We start from the raw sequence: 16839 nt of genomic DNA on the forward strand, positions 1-16839 counted from the left end.
TAGCATTGGGCAGCGGGAGCGATGCAAAATATAGAGAATAAAATGAGGACCTGCCTATTTCTGGTGTGCCTTGCAGACAAAAACGCTGGTGGAAAGGCACAGATCTCCAGCGGATCCCATCCTGCCCTTTTATGCAGAAACCCACCTGGCCCTGCAAAGAAAGCCCAACAGCAGCTCAGGGAGGGATGGGGATGCAGGCAGTGGGTTTTGATGTACAACGTGGTTCAGAAAAACAAGGGTATCGGGGAGACCCAGCCTTCGCAGAAAGCCTGCTGGGAAGTTTGGCTACGCTTAAGAAAGAAAAAAACCTGCCACAGAGCAAAGGGAGAGAGAGGATTAGCTGGAGGAGTCCATGCTGCTACTGCATCCTCAGCATGAGAACTGTGGGATGTATCTCTAAAAGTCCAGCTGCCCAGAAAAACATCTCCAGCAGCCCAGGAAGGCAGGCAGCTTTTTCGGGGAATTTGATCCTGCAAAGCACAATGGAGGTTGGGGAAAGGAGGAGGAGAGATGGTGTGCTGGCCTCCCCAAGCCCGGCCGCGAGGTGTGATGAGAAGTCTTCTCAACTCAGTGGCCACCATTCACGGGGGAAGATGTTTTTTTGGCACTAGCAGCAGGGCTTCGCAGGACCTCACAAATTGCGGGCAGCTCCTGGGGATGCCCAAATAAATGATGCTGAAGGGGAAGCACATCAAAGTGATCTTAAAAAAAATCACCCCTGTTTCACAGGGAAAGAAAGGAAAAAGGCAGCTAAATGTGGAATTAAATAGCAGGTTGTTTAAGCGGTGTAGGGAGGTTTGTGTTTTCCCAGGGTGAGGCCAACCGTGGTGGAGCTGTAGAGTTCAGCTGACCTCCATCTCAAAGGGAAAAGCTCCTGGGGGGTACTCTGGGCAGCCAAGCCAGGGGCACGTCAGCCTGGTAACGTAACAGAGGAGGAACGAGGGCATCGGTGCACACTCGCCCCCCCCCAAAATACAATTGGGAAATCACAGGACGCAAAGAGAATTAACCGCAGCAGCAAAAACCACCGGCACAAGGTGGAATTGCTGAATGCACACCACAACCCAGCTCCTAATGCCGCAGGGTGGCAGGGAGATTTTTCTGGCCAGAGTATTGCAGCCCTGCATTATAACCACCTTCTCCATTTGATTTCCATTCGCGCTTGGAGGTCTTGATCCGCCGGTCCAGCTCCACATCCCGCTGGGACTGGTTTGGGAGCAGGTATCTCCTTCTCCTGAGCACCGGCGGTCTCAGACTGGTTCCAAGTCATTAGCAACAAGGAAATAAATGATCCAGAGTGTTTCTGGATCAATATCCTCGGAAATAAAGTATGAAGCAAGAAGGGTCTGCAGCAGACCGCCACGCTGCAGCAGGGACTCGACACGATCTGCTTCTTTAAGCAGCCATGTCCATCATATCTAATAAAAACTGAGCGGTGGATGCTGGAGGTCTCAAGCTGCTAATATTAAAATATCCTTAGAATTTCCGGGGGAAAAAAAGATAATTTCCTAATGCAAAAAAATATTGCCTCCAACACAAGGGAATTCCACCTTTGACCCCACACTGGCAGGTGAAGATGAGTTTCTCACTGTATTAGGCACAAGCGATCATGGCTTGATTACATTTGTTATGTGCAAACGAAGTAGAGCTCAAAGCAGTAATAGATATATATATATACTTGCCACTTTAAAAGGTCCTGTTTCACAAAGCAGAAAATAATTACAAGTCAGATCAATTTGGAGGAAGACTTTAAATGAAAAATGTGTTGAAAAGGGAGAAGCCTTTAAGAATATTTTACCCAAAAAGCAGCAACGCAGACAGAAATTTTTGTTAAAAAAACCAACACAGCTTGGAAAGGAAGTGAAAGAGCCGCCAAGACTAACACATAAAATATAAACACACAAAAAGAAGAAAAAGGAAACTGGTAGTAATTAATAGACTTCAGAAGCTGGGGAAATTAAAGACAGAAGTATATTTTCCAAGATTTTCAAGAAAAGGAGCCTTGCATTAGCAGGGGGCTGATATTACACAGAAATGGGAGATTTATCAATAACACAGAAAAGGCAGAAATGCTCAGTGCAGGTTTCTTCCTGGTATCTGGTGGAAAAAAGACAACGTGCTAATAAAATACTTTCCAAGAGTACGTCGGAGGTACGCTGAACAGCAAGCTGATGGAGCTCAATATTTTTAAACCAGCAGATCTGAATAACTTGCAAGAGGTGTAAAGGAGGTGGCCAAGGAGCTGTCTGGATAGTTAATGGTGATTTTCAATAGGTCTTGGAACAGTTATTGAAAGTACTAGAGGACTGGGAAGAAGCCAGCACCATGCCCACACCCGAAGGGGTGAACAGGACACGGCTGATTTTAAGCCTTTAAGCCTAGGAGGGATCTTGGACAATTAATGCAACCGCTACCACTGAACTTGATAGATAGAGAATTAGAAGAGGGTGAAGTAATGAATGGCAAACAGGAGTCTGAGGGAAATAGGCGGTGGTGAGCTCACCGTCTTTCACCGATGAGGTGACAAGGATGTTAGCTAGAGATAATCATACCGATGCAATATCCTTAGCTTTCCGCACAGCCCTTGGCTTGGTCCCATGCGACGGATTGATCGGGAAGCAACACAAAATCAACAGGGCTTGCATTAAATAGATTAAAACTGCATAACTGGGAGGGCTCAAAGTACAGTTGTAAACAGCGAGTGAGCATGGAGCAAGCATGTGTCCAGAGGCATCGCAGGTGAGCAGCTTTGGGCTGCAGCATGCCTGGGTAAGGTAAGGTCTCGGGTGGTCTGAATATCCTGCCTGTGGCACCAGCATAGGCAGAGGAGCTAAACGCTGGGGATCAGAGCAACCTGGCAAGAAGACAGAGGAGGGTTTTATTCTCCATATCCAGCTCAGAGCCCTGCACAGCGGGACTCTCCAGAAATCACGTCTCTGGCAGCAGGGGTAGGAGCCAGTGGCTCAAAACCCTCAGGCTGCTGTGGGGTCCTGCAGCAGGTGGAGGGATGGGAAGCCCTCTGGGATGGGATCAGACTTGATATGGGTGTTTTTAAATAAACAGGGCACCTCCCACCCTGGCTCGTAACTTTTTTGAGGATTGCTCGCTTTGCGTGTCTCTCCTGGGCTTGAAAGGGTGGTATGGCCACCACCTTGCCACCACCACCGAGCACAGCAGCCAGAGTATTCCCGAGGTCTCATGACATTAGATTGAAATATGCAGCTTTGGAAACTGGAATGATATTCATTTTTGCTTTGCCCTCATTTCCTCCCCCCAGTTAATTGAATTCCAGGAGTATACAATCACCTGATGTTGTCCCCAAATTTTCTCTTATCTACTTGGTCTCTAGCTAAATTACCCCAAAGACCAATTAAAGAACAGAATGATATTGCAGCAAGCAGGACTACTGCTAATCTTCCGGTAGACTGTAGCTTACAAAAGTGATTGAAATGGTTGGAAATTACATTAGTTGAAGGAGGTCAGCCTTTGAGTTGTAAGTAGCATTTTTCTTTTTTAATATGCAGCTGCTTCAATGCTAATAATCTCTTACAGGTCAACAAAAGTCAAGACCTGGGTTAACCAGAAAGAGAAACTCCTGTGTGTCCTTGGGTTTAATACCGGTTTGCAAAGAGCTTAGGAGAAAACGATGAAATGTTTTGCATTCTGCAATAACCCTCATTGTCTCAGAGGGGAAATGGGTTTGCAGAGAGAGGAAGGACAGGGATGGCTAATGGGCATGTTACAGGCATGTGTACAATAAATTACCTTGATTGTCTCCTTTGTGCTGGGCATGGGCTAAGTGCATTTACTGGTCACTGAATGTATCGCATTAACCTGCTGCATACAGTATGTGTCTGTTTATCCTGCCAATTACTGCAAATCTAATCAGCTTTAGCTGGGTAAAAATAGAGCCAGTTTCCGTGTGGAAATCAAGAGGCACAAAAACAGCAACGAAGAAGCTGATCCTGATCAACTGAGCACATGGGAGGGAAGATTCGCAGTGCTGGGAACATGAGATGTGTTATGATGCTTTCTTCCTTGTGGCCAGATGGATCTTTTCCCCCAGGCCTATATTCTCCCCAGCACCCCTCAGGCAGCCTAAAGGAAAGAGCTGGGGAGTGTGGGAACCGCAGGCAGGCAGGCAGAGACCTCCTCCGAGCACTGATGTTTTGTGTGCTTTCAGGAGCGAAGGAATAGGGCTGCAATCAGCTGGAAGGGACAAACGAGTCGAGACTGATGCAGAGGAGGCAAAGGTGTGCATGAGGTATTCTGCAGTGAGGGCAAAGAAAGATGAGCAGGTAACACAGGTCATTTGGCATTCAGGTTGGGGGAAAAACCGTGTTGGTGCAGGTTTAGGTAAATTGGTAGATGGATGATGACCAGATTTGAGTTCCTATGTGCTGTGGAACATAGCCAGCAAGTGTTTTCAGTAAAACCAACCTGCTATCCTATGTAAAGGCCCGCAAAGTAAGTATCATACAAGGAGAAAAGGAGCAGTTCGTGGCTCCGCAAGTGGTGGCATCTCGTCCTCCTTCCCTCCCTCCATCCCTCTGTGAAGTTTGCTGAAGGATGGAGGTAGCTTTTGCCCACTGTGATCTTGGAAGCCGAAAAATAAAGCCAAGGAAAACAATGGGATTTCCCCCCCCAAGATGTCTCACTTGCCCTTTTATTTTACTGGATCACCCTACAATAAATGTGTGTCGAGCTGTTTGTTCATGATGAAACCCAGATCCTGCTCACGATCACCACTCTGCAAGACACACCCTGCTGTGCAGTGGTCTTGCTTTGCCCACCTCATCCCAAGTGGCAAACCTCTGCATTAGGCAATACCACAACATAATTTATTTGAAGGGACTTGGCTTCCCCAGCCACCCACATCTCCCCATACTTTCCACCCTGCTAGTCTGCCCACTGCCCTCGTGGAGGTTTGGCATACCCCTTGGCACGGCAGAAAACGCAAGGTGACTAATTTTCCATAGCTGAAAGATGCTTGTAAATAAAACTGAGGTAGCCAGTCTTAACGAAACAAAACACGGCCTTCATTTCAAGCCTCTGAATTTTATGTCTGAGACCAAGGAGCGGGAACGCTGCTGATAATTAAGGGACATCTGTCACCCGCGTGTTCCTGCTGGTTTTGTCAGGAAATGCGGCTGACATAATGTGAAGAGAAGAAACCTGCTTTGGAAAACGACTTGGCGTGCTGGTTTCCATCTTCATCACTGCCATGTGCAAAGGCTGCTCCTGCCCGCTGAGGGTGGAAAGGGCCAGAGGAGCTAACACGGAGCTCGTCAGCCTGCCCACCCAGGATGGGTTACATCCCAGAGCTTTGTCAAACCTCGTGGCAAAAGCCATGTCTGCTCCCTCTGTCCCACCTCAGTCCTGAGACAGGCTTCAACCTGCATGAGATTTAAAAAAATAAACAACTCGGAGGTGGGGTTTTTTTGTTTCGGGGGCATTTGGGCTGTTTTCTGGAAAGAGCTTTGTCTTTTCCAGCTTTTCTTAACAGCCACAGAAAGTCACCTTTTTTTCATTTGGAAAGCTCTCATAAAGAATTCCAGGACATCTAGAGCTGAGGGTTGCAAGTATTAGCCAAAATGCCTTTTTTTTTTCTCAAGCTCCCAATGGACTGAATACCAACATCTGATTTTGCCAATGGGGAAACTGAGGCAGGGACCAACGACACGTTTTGGCAAAGGTCCCGCAGAAAGGCAGTACCGCTGCTGTCACACAGTTATGGTTGGAAAGAAACACTCGCTCCTCTGGTCTGCCCCTTCGGAAAAGGTGTCGCTTCTGAACCCCAGGATGGGGATTTGCTCTTGATGGAAGAAATAAGGCTCCTTCCCTGGTTGCAAGAGAACAGCAGATTATCAGTGCTCTGCAGCTCATCGTGCATCGGCACAGCCGCTCCTGTTACTAACTCGGACCATAGGATTTTTAGGCAGGGTTGTCCTCTCCGCAGGACCGCCTGCCACTCGCCAGCCTCGGCAAAGCCAAACATTAAGCTTAAAACCATGGACAGTCAGGAATCAACCAAGTAATGAAGCAGTTTGGCACCTGATTAGAAAGAAGGGATTACGCTTTCAGTTTAATAGAGATTCTAACGTACGAATATCTATGTGAATAACGAATGTTTGGAAATGCTTTGAGCATTGCAAATGGTAAGGACAGTGTATTTTCCTGTGTTCAGAAAGCCAGTGGCAGTAGTTCCCAGAATTGTTTGGGCTGTAGAATAGAGATTTATAATTCATAACAAAGAAGAAATGTCTTTCATTGAAGCAAGAAGACACAGTGATGTAAAAAAGTTGACATTACTCATATTCTTTTCTTATGAAATACTGTCACGCAAGGGTGTTCAAGGATCTTTTTTTCTGAGCAGATAAACAGCTATTGAAGGATTTATTCCATATTTGATGTAGTTTTTCAAACAAGGTTTCTTTTTTACAGCCTGTTTTGTAGGGGAGTTAAGCAGATGCACTCTGCAGTCTGGAATAGTGTGTCTAGACTGTCTAAACACATAAAACTCCTTTGCTTCCCAAAAGCCGGAGTAGAAAGCTATCCTACACATTTCAGGCGTTGTGTTTAAAAAAAAAAGCAAAGCACAAAACAAACCTCCACAAAACTCAAAGCCACATTCACGGGGTTTCAAGATCTGCTTAAGGAATCAGCAAGTAGGATTCAGGAGTAGTTAACAACAGGCTGTATTACATGGTACCTATTAACATGGGATAATCCAGGAGGAAAAGAAAGGGCAAGGGATAAAGGAACGTCGCCCTAGAACAGCAAGACATTTAGAAATCAAGCCGTGAGAATCCTAAACCACCAGATTAATTCAGCTGTCACTGGCAAGTGGCACCCCAGGCACAAAGCATGGGAGGCAGCAGGGATGAAGAAGAAAAGGGTATTTGAATTTTCACTGTGATGAAATGCACACCTTGGTCCTGCCGAAACAGAGGATCCCAGGAGCACACGGTGCTTATAAATCCCAGCTGGAACTCTTCTGAAGTGGGGGAAAATTTGGATTTGGACTGAAACTCCACTGCTCATCCCAGACACAATGGGATGAACAGAGCTTCCCAAAAGGAGCGGAGCTGGAGGCTACCTTCCCTGTCCTCCCTCTCGTTCATTTCTTACCCAGTTTCATTTTTAGCCAGGAATAAAATCTTCCTTGGGCTTCCACCTCCTAGAAGTGCTCTTCTTCTCACAACAACCCCAAGATCCTCCTTTACCCTCTACGCGTATTTACCAGTATTACTTGACCCTTCCCTCCAAACTTCCTTTGTGATTAAAGACACCAGGATTTTCAAGAGCCTGTGAATTTTGGATGGTTAATTCTGGAGAAGGTCTCAGACTGAAAGTCAGTGCCAAATGAATATCTGCTTCAATTTCTCACTTATCTTGAATGCCCCAGGGCCTGCCATCTTCATTAGGAACTGAAGAACATACAGGGGTCTGAAGAACATACAGGGGTCTGAATTTTTAAAGTAAGGGGCCCAAGTCAAACTCTGGCGTGAAAAGCCTCCAAGTTATTTGTTGAAAGTGAAAATTTGGAAGAAACTGGCTTTCAAGCCACATGCAGGCACCCAGCTGATTACCAGAGCTGCTGAGCACTCAGCTTTGGTCTTCAGCTCTGAATGTATTGATCCTACATGCTTGTACACAGCCCTGGAGTGCTGCAGAGCATCCTTTGCTCCAACTGACATGCTGGCAGCACTCAGCCCCATACAGGATCCGTCCCTAAATCTGTGTACAAACCTCCAAAATTGCAACAGCCTGCTTTCCCTGCTGGGCAGAGGGTGGCAGAGGGGCATGTCCTAAAAAGGGGAAATCACATCCTGGGAAAAACCAGAACCATCTGAAATGAAATCCTGGCCCAGCTGAAGTCATTGAAGGTTTCGCCACGAGTTTGAACAGGGCTGGGATCTCACTCCGTCTGCAACAGGCATCTGTTCCGGTGTCCCAGAAAGACCTCTTTAAACAAAAGCAGGCTGCCCATGGCTTTCATCAGTCTCAAGTATTTCCTGTGTTTATTTTCTGGGCCAAGCCCCAGATTTGCCAATTGCTGTACTATACATTCTGCCGGCCTGCACTCCCTCCGATGCAGTCAGGTGTTCTGAGTATTTTCCTTTCCTGCCCTAAACCGCTGAGTTGTGCCACTCCGAGCCACGAGTCCCACTCCATGCTCCTCCTCAAATACCTCTGGTTTATATTTACTCCACAAAATGCTTCGGGATCATTTTGGGAAGAAAGACGCTCCAGCAATGTAAGATGACACCATCATTCGGTGGCTCTTTCCATGAGGATGTGACTGCAGCCCGGCAATTTGCTATTCCCGTCCCATGAAATCAGAGTGCTTCAGAGGTATGAGAGGGACTGGAGGCTTGGGTGCGGGGTTTCTTCTTGCCCCTTGGCCACAGCAGCAAGGGAGCAGCCGGAGATGGGCTGCCCATGGAGGTCCGCCCGAGCTCCGCCTGGACCACGTGTGAACCACAGTTTCCACGGGAAAACCACCATGACCAAAAGGACAGCCTCAGCAAACAGCAGCACTCGGCCAAGCATAGTTTTATTGCAAAACTGCTGTCTCAGAGAAGTCACTTGCTCCTTTACCACCCCTGTTTTTTCATCTGTCAGCTAGAAATAATTGCAAGCACGTGATGCTAACTTTCGGGTCCAGAAGGACCAGGGAAAAAGACAGGCTGTGTGCTGGCTGCTGACATAGCCCCTCACCCACCTGGTCAAGACACTGCTGTTCCTGCTTTACACTCAAATCCTGGGCAGGAAAGCACAGATCAGTCTTGCCGGTGGGCCTCAGGGTCGGCCCTTCATCCCATCTGCTCTGAATCACCCACTGTGGCTGGGACAGGAGCAGACGGCTCCAAACCCTGAGCCACGTTGGCTGAAGTCCACAGGAAAAGCTGTCAGCGTGTGACGGAGAGCCAAGCAGCTCTGGGCTTTGGGATCTAGACACATTACCTTTCCCTTCCCCTCACTGCTATTACCTATCGCTTTCCAGCCACCGACCCCAAAAAGCTTCATACCCCCCCAGTTAACTTGTCCACCAGAAAGCCACGTGCTCCAGAAGAGCACTGCGCTGGACAAGCAGATGGGGAAAGCGAGGCACGTGGACGGATCTGCCCAGCATTGCGCCGTGAATCACTGCAGAGGCAGGTCAAGGACAAAGATATCTCCTAGCCCAAGGCTTCATCTCGCTTCTTCCATGTGTTAGCAGCAGTGTGCCCCGCTGCAGCTGCACCAGGCATAAATACAGGAACGAGTGTCCTCTGTGTGGCCATCTCAGCTCCTTCCGTTGGTGGCTGGCATCTCCACGCTGCTGGGAGGGACCGACATCTGAATAGTTTCACTAACACTTCTTCCACAAAACTATAGATCTTGGGATTGTTTTTCCAAAGGTTCAAAACCCAAAAGGAGACTTTCATCCCGCTCTGCCATGTGGTCTCCCAAAGTCTGCATTTCTTTTCAAAAGCCCAAATTGGGAGGACTGTGTTGCTTTCCCTTTTTAAAAAATCCTCTTATTTTTTTAATCTTGTGCTGTTAAGTCTGATCTCCTAACTTCTTTGGATTGCCATTTTTTAACCCTGTAGATGATTGTTGCTAATAATTTAGCAACACCTGTGTTGAGAAGTAGAGACCAAGTCCCGTCAGTTGTTCCGGTGGTCAAACACACTGCATTTTGAGAGCTGTGCACACCCCTCCAACCAAGGAAGGGTTAAAATACTGCTGGGTGTCTGTATACAGAACAGATCTCAGGCTGGTCCATTTGATAATTAGGTGGTTCATGTTGTAGCTGAGGTTGGGTGATTTTTGGCAGACGCAGACTAGAAGATGATGGCCCCATCCTTTACTGTCTGCCCTCATAGCTAGACCCAGAGGATGACAAGCAATAAACATACAAACTATTTTTCCCAGAGCAACAAACACTAGAGCTTCGACTTGTTCTTTCACTTTTTGTGGTTAATACTGTGGTTTTTTAATGGTGATTTCCTATTTACATTCAAACAGTGCCCAGAATCCCTCGGCAGTGTGGACATCCCATGCTCTCCACATTCACTGCTTCAAAACACACCTCTGCCCCGTAAAACACCCACCGTGCAGATGAGATCCGGGAGAGACCCCTGACATTTCACAGTTGAAGGACTGGGAAGCGCTGCAGGAAGGTTTCCCTTTTCTGAGGAGGGACTGATGACCCAGGGGCCACCCCTGACAAGTGTCAGTCACCCCTTTTTCTTACAAGCATCCAAAAGGATGCCACGACCCTGCAGGTCTGTGTTTTGAGCCTAACAACCCTTGTTTCCAGGCTGAGCAAAGCCAGGTCTTTGCAAGTCCATCCTATATAGGGGCAATCTAAAGTGGGGAACGCTGGACTTTGCTCGAGTCTCATCAGCACCACATGAAGCCCAGTAAAGACCTCTCCCATCCCCATCTGATGCTCCTGTTCACACACAGAGGTGTGAGAAGGTCTTCGTCTCATTGAGTTTGCTGCGGGCTGTCACCTACCGACGTGCTTTTGATTTACAGCTGCCTCATCAGCTCTTCCCCTCCCGCATTTCAGCATGGCAGTGAAGTTACTTTAGTTGGCCTGGTTGGGCAGTACGAAGATTGGGTGCCCAAAATGGGCACGGCTTTGCCTGGTCCCAAAACGTACAGGAAAAAGTCACGTTTTCCATGATTGCTGGGGTTTACAGCAACAGTAGGTTCCTGGCACCCTCTAATGGAAAAGATAAGTCACTGAATTACCATTCCCTCAGTCTGTGAGTCTTGGCTCCTGCATTTCTATTTTTAATCCAATATCACAGTAATAACTTCTAGCCAGGCACGATACACCCCGTGCCAGCATGGACCTGGAGAATGTGCTGAACAAATGTCAAGGCTGCTCTGGGGAAGGAGAGGCTGCCTGGTGCTCGCCCCCCAAGCCCTGGAAGCCAGCGCGCACAGGGATTGCTGCTTTACTTATGGAAATGCAAGGCAATAGCTAATCAGCTCTGACATTTGTGCCTTGTTCGTGAATTTAAGACACATGCTAGTGGGCTAGTCATGTTACATTGCCTGTCTTTCCCTTTCCCCCTCCTCTCCCTTGGCCATGTTGATAGAGTGGCATTTTCTAGGTTATTTTTCCAAGTTTGGCAGCCTGGGAGCATCTCAAATCTCTGCCCAGGTTAGACTGGGCTCTGGAGCTGGTTTGTAAACAGAATTACAAGGGTTTTTTTAAAGCTTAGCTCTTGCTAGAAAGTGACACCCATAGCCAGAGAAGTCCTGCACGCAGCCCTTTGGCAGAGCTCTCAAAAGATTTGTCCCCGGGTGGTGGGGGACACCTGACATTTAGAGGCACAGAAAAAGCTTGGGTGGTGGCAAGCACAGCGTTCCTGCAATGATCCAGCAGCCTCACGCAGCCCACGGTCAGGCGGAGGGGACGTCACGCTGCCAGCTTTTGGCATCTCGTGCGGGAGCTTGGCTTTGGTCTGAGGATCCCTAAATGGACCATGGGGAAGGACAGGCTTTTCGTTGGGTGGCTCAGCGAGATCCCTGCCCCAGGTAAAGCATGGCATTTCTGCCAAGTACGAGTGTGTCCATTGCTGACCTGCCAATAGAGGACGCGGAGTATAAGGAGGACCCAGCCCATCAATCACGCTTTCATCCTTTACACACTATACCAAGAGATAATCATTTAAATAACTGTTTAATACAGTAAAATCTAATTTCCAGGAAACACTGATCCATGCCAGTCTCAAAGCTCTGAATTTACTGCAGCATGCAGGAGGTTTGCAAACTTAGCAGCCTGTAAGGTGGTATTTCCCTTGGCAAAAAGCTCCCCCAAAACAATGAAAGCGAAAGAAAAAAGCAAACTGCCTTGAGCCTGGTAAATGTGCCATCGCTGACACCAAGAGTTTAACACCCCCATAGCTACCTGTGCATCTTTTGTCTCACAACAGGGAGCAAAAACCAGCCTGCAAAGTGCCAGATCATAAAAAAGCATGGAGGACCAGTATTCCCTGAGGGCTAGCTGAGACCGTCGGATGTATTTTACCGGTAAGTTTAAGGCACAGTTGAACAGAGACCTCTCGAAGTGAAAGCTAGTACTCAAATTCAGCAGGTCTCTTCTAAAATCCCTTTAAAATCCTTTTACTTTTAGAATCCCGGTTTCCACAGCAACAAGACACACAGCTCTCTGCGGAGTTTAGGGCTATAAATAAACCCTAGATCTATAGTTGTGATATTAGCTATGAGGGCTTTAAAAAATTGCATGTGGTAATGAAGTGAAAGGATCAGTGCTGAAAGGAAATAAATTTAATGAGGAAAAGATGGTTCCTAACTCGGTTTAGAGAGTAGCTTTGAACAAAGGAAAACCGACAAAACACACCGCCTGGTAAGATCCTGCCTTTTCTAAGGGTCGTATTGATTTCGATCGAATTGTTGGAAACGGTGCCTTGCAACCTCCGTTTTACATACGTTTAAACTCTGTGTTTAAATGGTCGTCTTAAAAAAGAAGGAGAAATGGCCATTAGCCGTTGTTTTCACAGCCTCGCTGTTTCTGGGGAAGCAATTAAGCAGCTAACACTGGGCCAGATTTGAACAGCCTTATGCATATTGAACCTTGCCTGCCGTACCAGTGACTCCACTGGCTCTGCTTTAGAGAGCGTCCCTATTTAGAAAAGGACTTCTATGTGTGCTAACTTTAAACACATATTTTAATCCTAATTGCTTTTCTGAACTGGGACCGTTGGCTGCTGCGGGACTGCCTGCAGGGGAAGATGCTATTCCACGAGACGCAGTCAGAGGGCAGGAATTTGGTCTGCTGGATCTAAAGAAGTGCTGTCCTTACCCCTTGACATCAGCGTATAAACAAAGACGCAATCCCATAAAGAAAGATAAATATTAGCTGTGTTAGCAGCAAAGAGGAAATTAAATAACTATCACATGGCATAAAAACAAGCTTGTCAGGGAAGAGAGAACTGGTGGTTTTGAGCTTGCAGAACAGATTTGTATACAGTAGTGAGGAGGAGGAGATGAGGAAGGAGAAGAAAGGAAACACAAATCAAAAAGCTATTTGGAGTTTCCTCTATTACAGACAGAAGGTCCATGTTATTCAAACAGATGTACCGCATGTCACCAGTTTTCTGGTGTTTGTTATTTTAAGGATGGTCTTAGGAAGAAAATAAATTCCATTCTGAGGCTCCTTTATATCCATTTTAGGCAGTCTGTGGAGAGAAGCCCAAAGAGTGGGGCTGTGGAGATTCCTCCAGGCTGAGCTGGTGGTACCTCCTCTGCTCGCTCCCCAGCAGGCAATTTTACTGAATTGCTGGGAAGGGAAGCCGCCAGCAGCTCCACCTCGGCTGGGTCAGGTTGGGGCAGAATCCCACCATCAGAACCATGGAGCTGCGTTGCTGCTGCTGGCCGAGGGATCAGAAGAACTGGGAGAAAAAAAACATCTGTTACGACATGGATAGACTTGGGCAAAATCCAGGCAAAAATTGCATGGGTCTACATGTAAATGGGAAGCGTCTATCTGGCCAGCAATTCTCTACACAGTCCCCAGTGAAGACACCTCTGCCTGGTATCTGGGGGGACAGAAGGGCTCTGCAGCAAGACTGGGATAATTCATTTAAACGTGATCCCTTCAAGTTCAACCTGGGATCTGAACGTCAGTCTGGGTTCTCCCTGGCCTCATCACCAGCTGGAAAGATTATGTGGATGGTGGTCTGCAGTTCTGCCTCTCCAAATTAATTGGCTTTGCAACCCAGAATAAAATAGGAAGCGGAATGCCATTGCAGTCTCCCATGAGCAACAGCAGAAACAGGTTTTGTTTCTCCTGAAGATGTTGGCTTGCCCATGGTAAGAAAAGCAAGATATAAAGCATGTTATTCTGGTCACCAACACAACTGGTCTGACGGAGAGACCGATGCAGACTATATCACATGTTATAAATCTGAAAGCAGGACAAAGCAGTCTGCTATTGAGGCAAGTCTTACATGAGGCAGCTCTGACAGAGGCACATGCACCTGTTTGAACTGATGTCTTTTTCTAACATTGCCACATTCAGAGAAAAACTGTGCTGTAGGAACTTTCTGGTGGGAAAGAAACGTTATCCTTATACAGAAAAAAAAAAAAAAATTAAATGCCCAGCTGCAAGTTCTGGGCTCAGAGTGCAAACATTTAATTCGTGCACCTTCTGCCCTAGTGACATTTATGGATTGATTCATGTTTTCCAAAGGGCTTTCAAGCTTCTGTGCTCCTTGGTACCACTTAGTCTGGATAAAAGCAAAGCAAAAGAAGACATATGAAAAACCTTTCCCTTCAGAGAACATGTCGGGCATAAGACACACACTCTGGGACTGATGGTACGTTTCTTTTCCTGTGATTAACTGATCACCACATAGGACATTTTAGAAGTAGCCCTTTTAATAGAAGACACAAAAAGTTGGAATCAATAAGCAATAGTAAAAGAAAAAAAAAAAAAGACATTGCAGAGGAAGCAGGCACCAGGCCCATTCTCAGAGGGCTCTGTCCTGCTCCCACTGAAATCAAAAGGAGTTTTGGAGTTGGCTGCAGTGGGAACAGGAACAGTCCTTAAGGCACTAATTAGTTCAGCTGGCTGAATAATGCATAATGAACAGTTCATTCAGCTAATTTCATCTCTTTTTCTATTCATGAATTGCCCGTGAACCAATCCCAATTTTCTCATTTTGGTCGTCATTCAGAAGTTATTTGTGGGTTTCTTCAGGAAATCATCCCCAGCGTGCAATTCCAGCGCGCATCGCAACATGTAAATATTTGAAGTTTGCCCAGAAGTGTTTAAAGTGTGGGGCTAGCAGGTAGGGCAGATGACATTATCTCTCTTGCCCGAGCTGATATTTCTGTACCCAAGTGCACCATGAATTTCAAATGCTGCAAAGAAACACTGAACTTTACATTCATATTCAGTAAATACTTGTGCACGTTCCTTTTCTTCCTCGTGCTTTCTCCTTGAGCATTTTAAATGCATCTAGCTGGTTAGTGGAATACCGACCAAAGGCAGAGAGAGGAGGGATATGATGTGAAAACACCCCAAGGAATGTCACTGGAACAGTCAAGTAAATACTTCCAGACCTTCCTTTCCAGCTGTAAAGTGATTTGGCTGTAGCACAGAGTAAATTAACATTGTGTAATGGATGAGAGTTGGAATCAGCCTGTGGATAGGAGCGGACGGCTCCACTCCGGGTTGCTGCACGTCCCTCCCAGGCTGCCAGAGCAGCACCCTGTGCATGGAGCAAACGTTGGCTCCGGCAACCTGGACCCCGACGTGGCAAGCAGCTATGCTAGCTCAAGTAAAAGGAAACTGAAAATTATTGTAACACACCCTTGCTTTGTAAAGAGTCTCCCAAAATGTGACGTTCCTGGGGTGAGATTAAAGTAAGGAAGAATTCAGAGCAGGAATCAAAAGGAAATAGCTGCCCTGTGACTGGGACGGTGGGCACAGGGAAGCTGTAGCTTCAGCAAAGGCTGAGACATCCTCATCCTTCCAGCCATGCAGAGCAGGAGAGGGAGGGACAGGCCAAAGCACGGGCAGTGACAGACAGGGAAAACCAAAAATGTTTCTTTTGCAGTGGTTTCTGAGATGGATGCAAGGAGTAAGGGAAGGGAACTGGGGGAAGTGTTTTTGGCTGCCAGGGACTGTGGATTTTCATGCTGAAGCAAGCCCCACAGGGAACCGCGCAAAGCCAGAAGGTCTGCCTGGCTTCTGCGGCCAAGAAGGGACATGCCAGGGCTATCCCGCAGGGGAAGGGACACAGGGGACATGGGCCGAGGAAAGCTTAGGCCTGACTCACACTTTGAATTTTGAAAGGTGACAGATGAGACAGGGTGGTGGTGGAAGGGGGACCTTTACTCAGGGAGAGGCAAGTCTATCCCTTATGCCTTCAACTGGAAAAAAACCTGAAAAATCCCTATTTAAAGACACATCTGTGCCTGCCAGAGTCTATCGGCAGAGGGCAGTGACACTCGCACACACACGCGTGCACACACACACACACATCCCCGACACATCACTGCCAGCCTTTAATCCATCCTGCTTTTGCTGCTGTCACAGCAAGGACACCTTCCGCAACCCCTGTCCAAACCAAAGGCATTCGGTTTATTACTTGAAAGGCATACTGCAAGGGATACTGCAGGCCTGACATCTGGCTGCTTTTTTTTTTTTTTTTTCCCCCAAAGCCCACGTGATATTTTTCTATGTGCTTCAAAGCTGGGGTTTGTTTGTTTTTTCAAAACCAAGAGCTCCAATTCCAGCATCTGCGAGAAACCTTACAGGAAATAACCCGTGTGCACAGAAGTAGTTGAGTGCACATGCAATAGCAATATTTATCTTTCCCTTCCGTATAACGGCACAGACGGCACGCAAGGTTATTGCTCTTGTCACTCACGGCATCCCGGCAGAAAAGGAGACGGGGGAGTTTAGGGTGGAGCTGCAGGATCAAAAGACTTAGAATCACAGAATGGTTTGGGTTGGAAGGGACCTTAAAGATCACCTAGTTCCACCCCCCCTGCCTTGGGCAGGGACACCTTCCACTAGACCAGGTTGCTCAAAGCCCCATCCAACCTGGCCTTGAACACTTCCAGGGATGGAGCATCCACAGCTTCCCTGGGCAACCTGTTCCAGTGCCTCACCACCCTCACAGTAAAGAAGATTTTCCTAGTATCTAATCTAAATCTATCCTCTTTCAGTTTAAAGCCATTACCCCTTGTCCTATCAGTACATGCCCTTGTAAAAAGTCCCTTCACTGAGGCTGAGTGGGGAAGAGGAATGCGAGAGGTGGACGTAAGGCAGGTCAGAATGGGCGGTTTTATTTG

The sequence above is a fragment of the Harpia harpyja genome, chromosome 9 (genome assembly GCF_026419915.1).
Source record: "Harpia harpyja isolate bHarHar1 chromosome 9, bHarHar1 primary haplotype, whole genome shotgun sequence".
NCBI lineage: Eukaryota > Metazoa > Chordata > Aves > Accipitriformes > Accipitridae > Harpia > Harpia harpyja.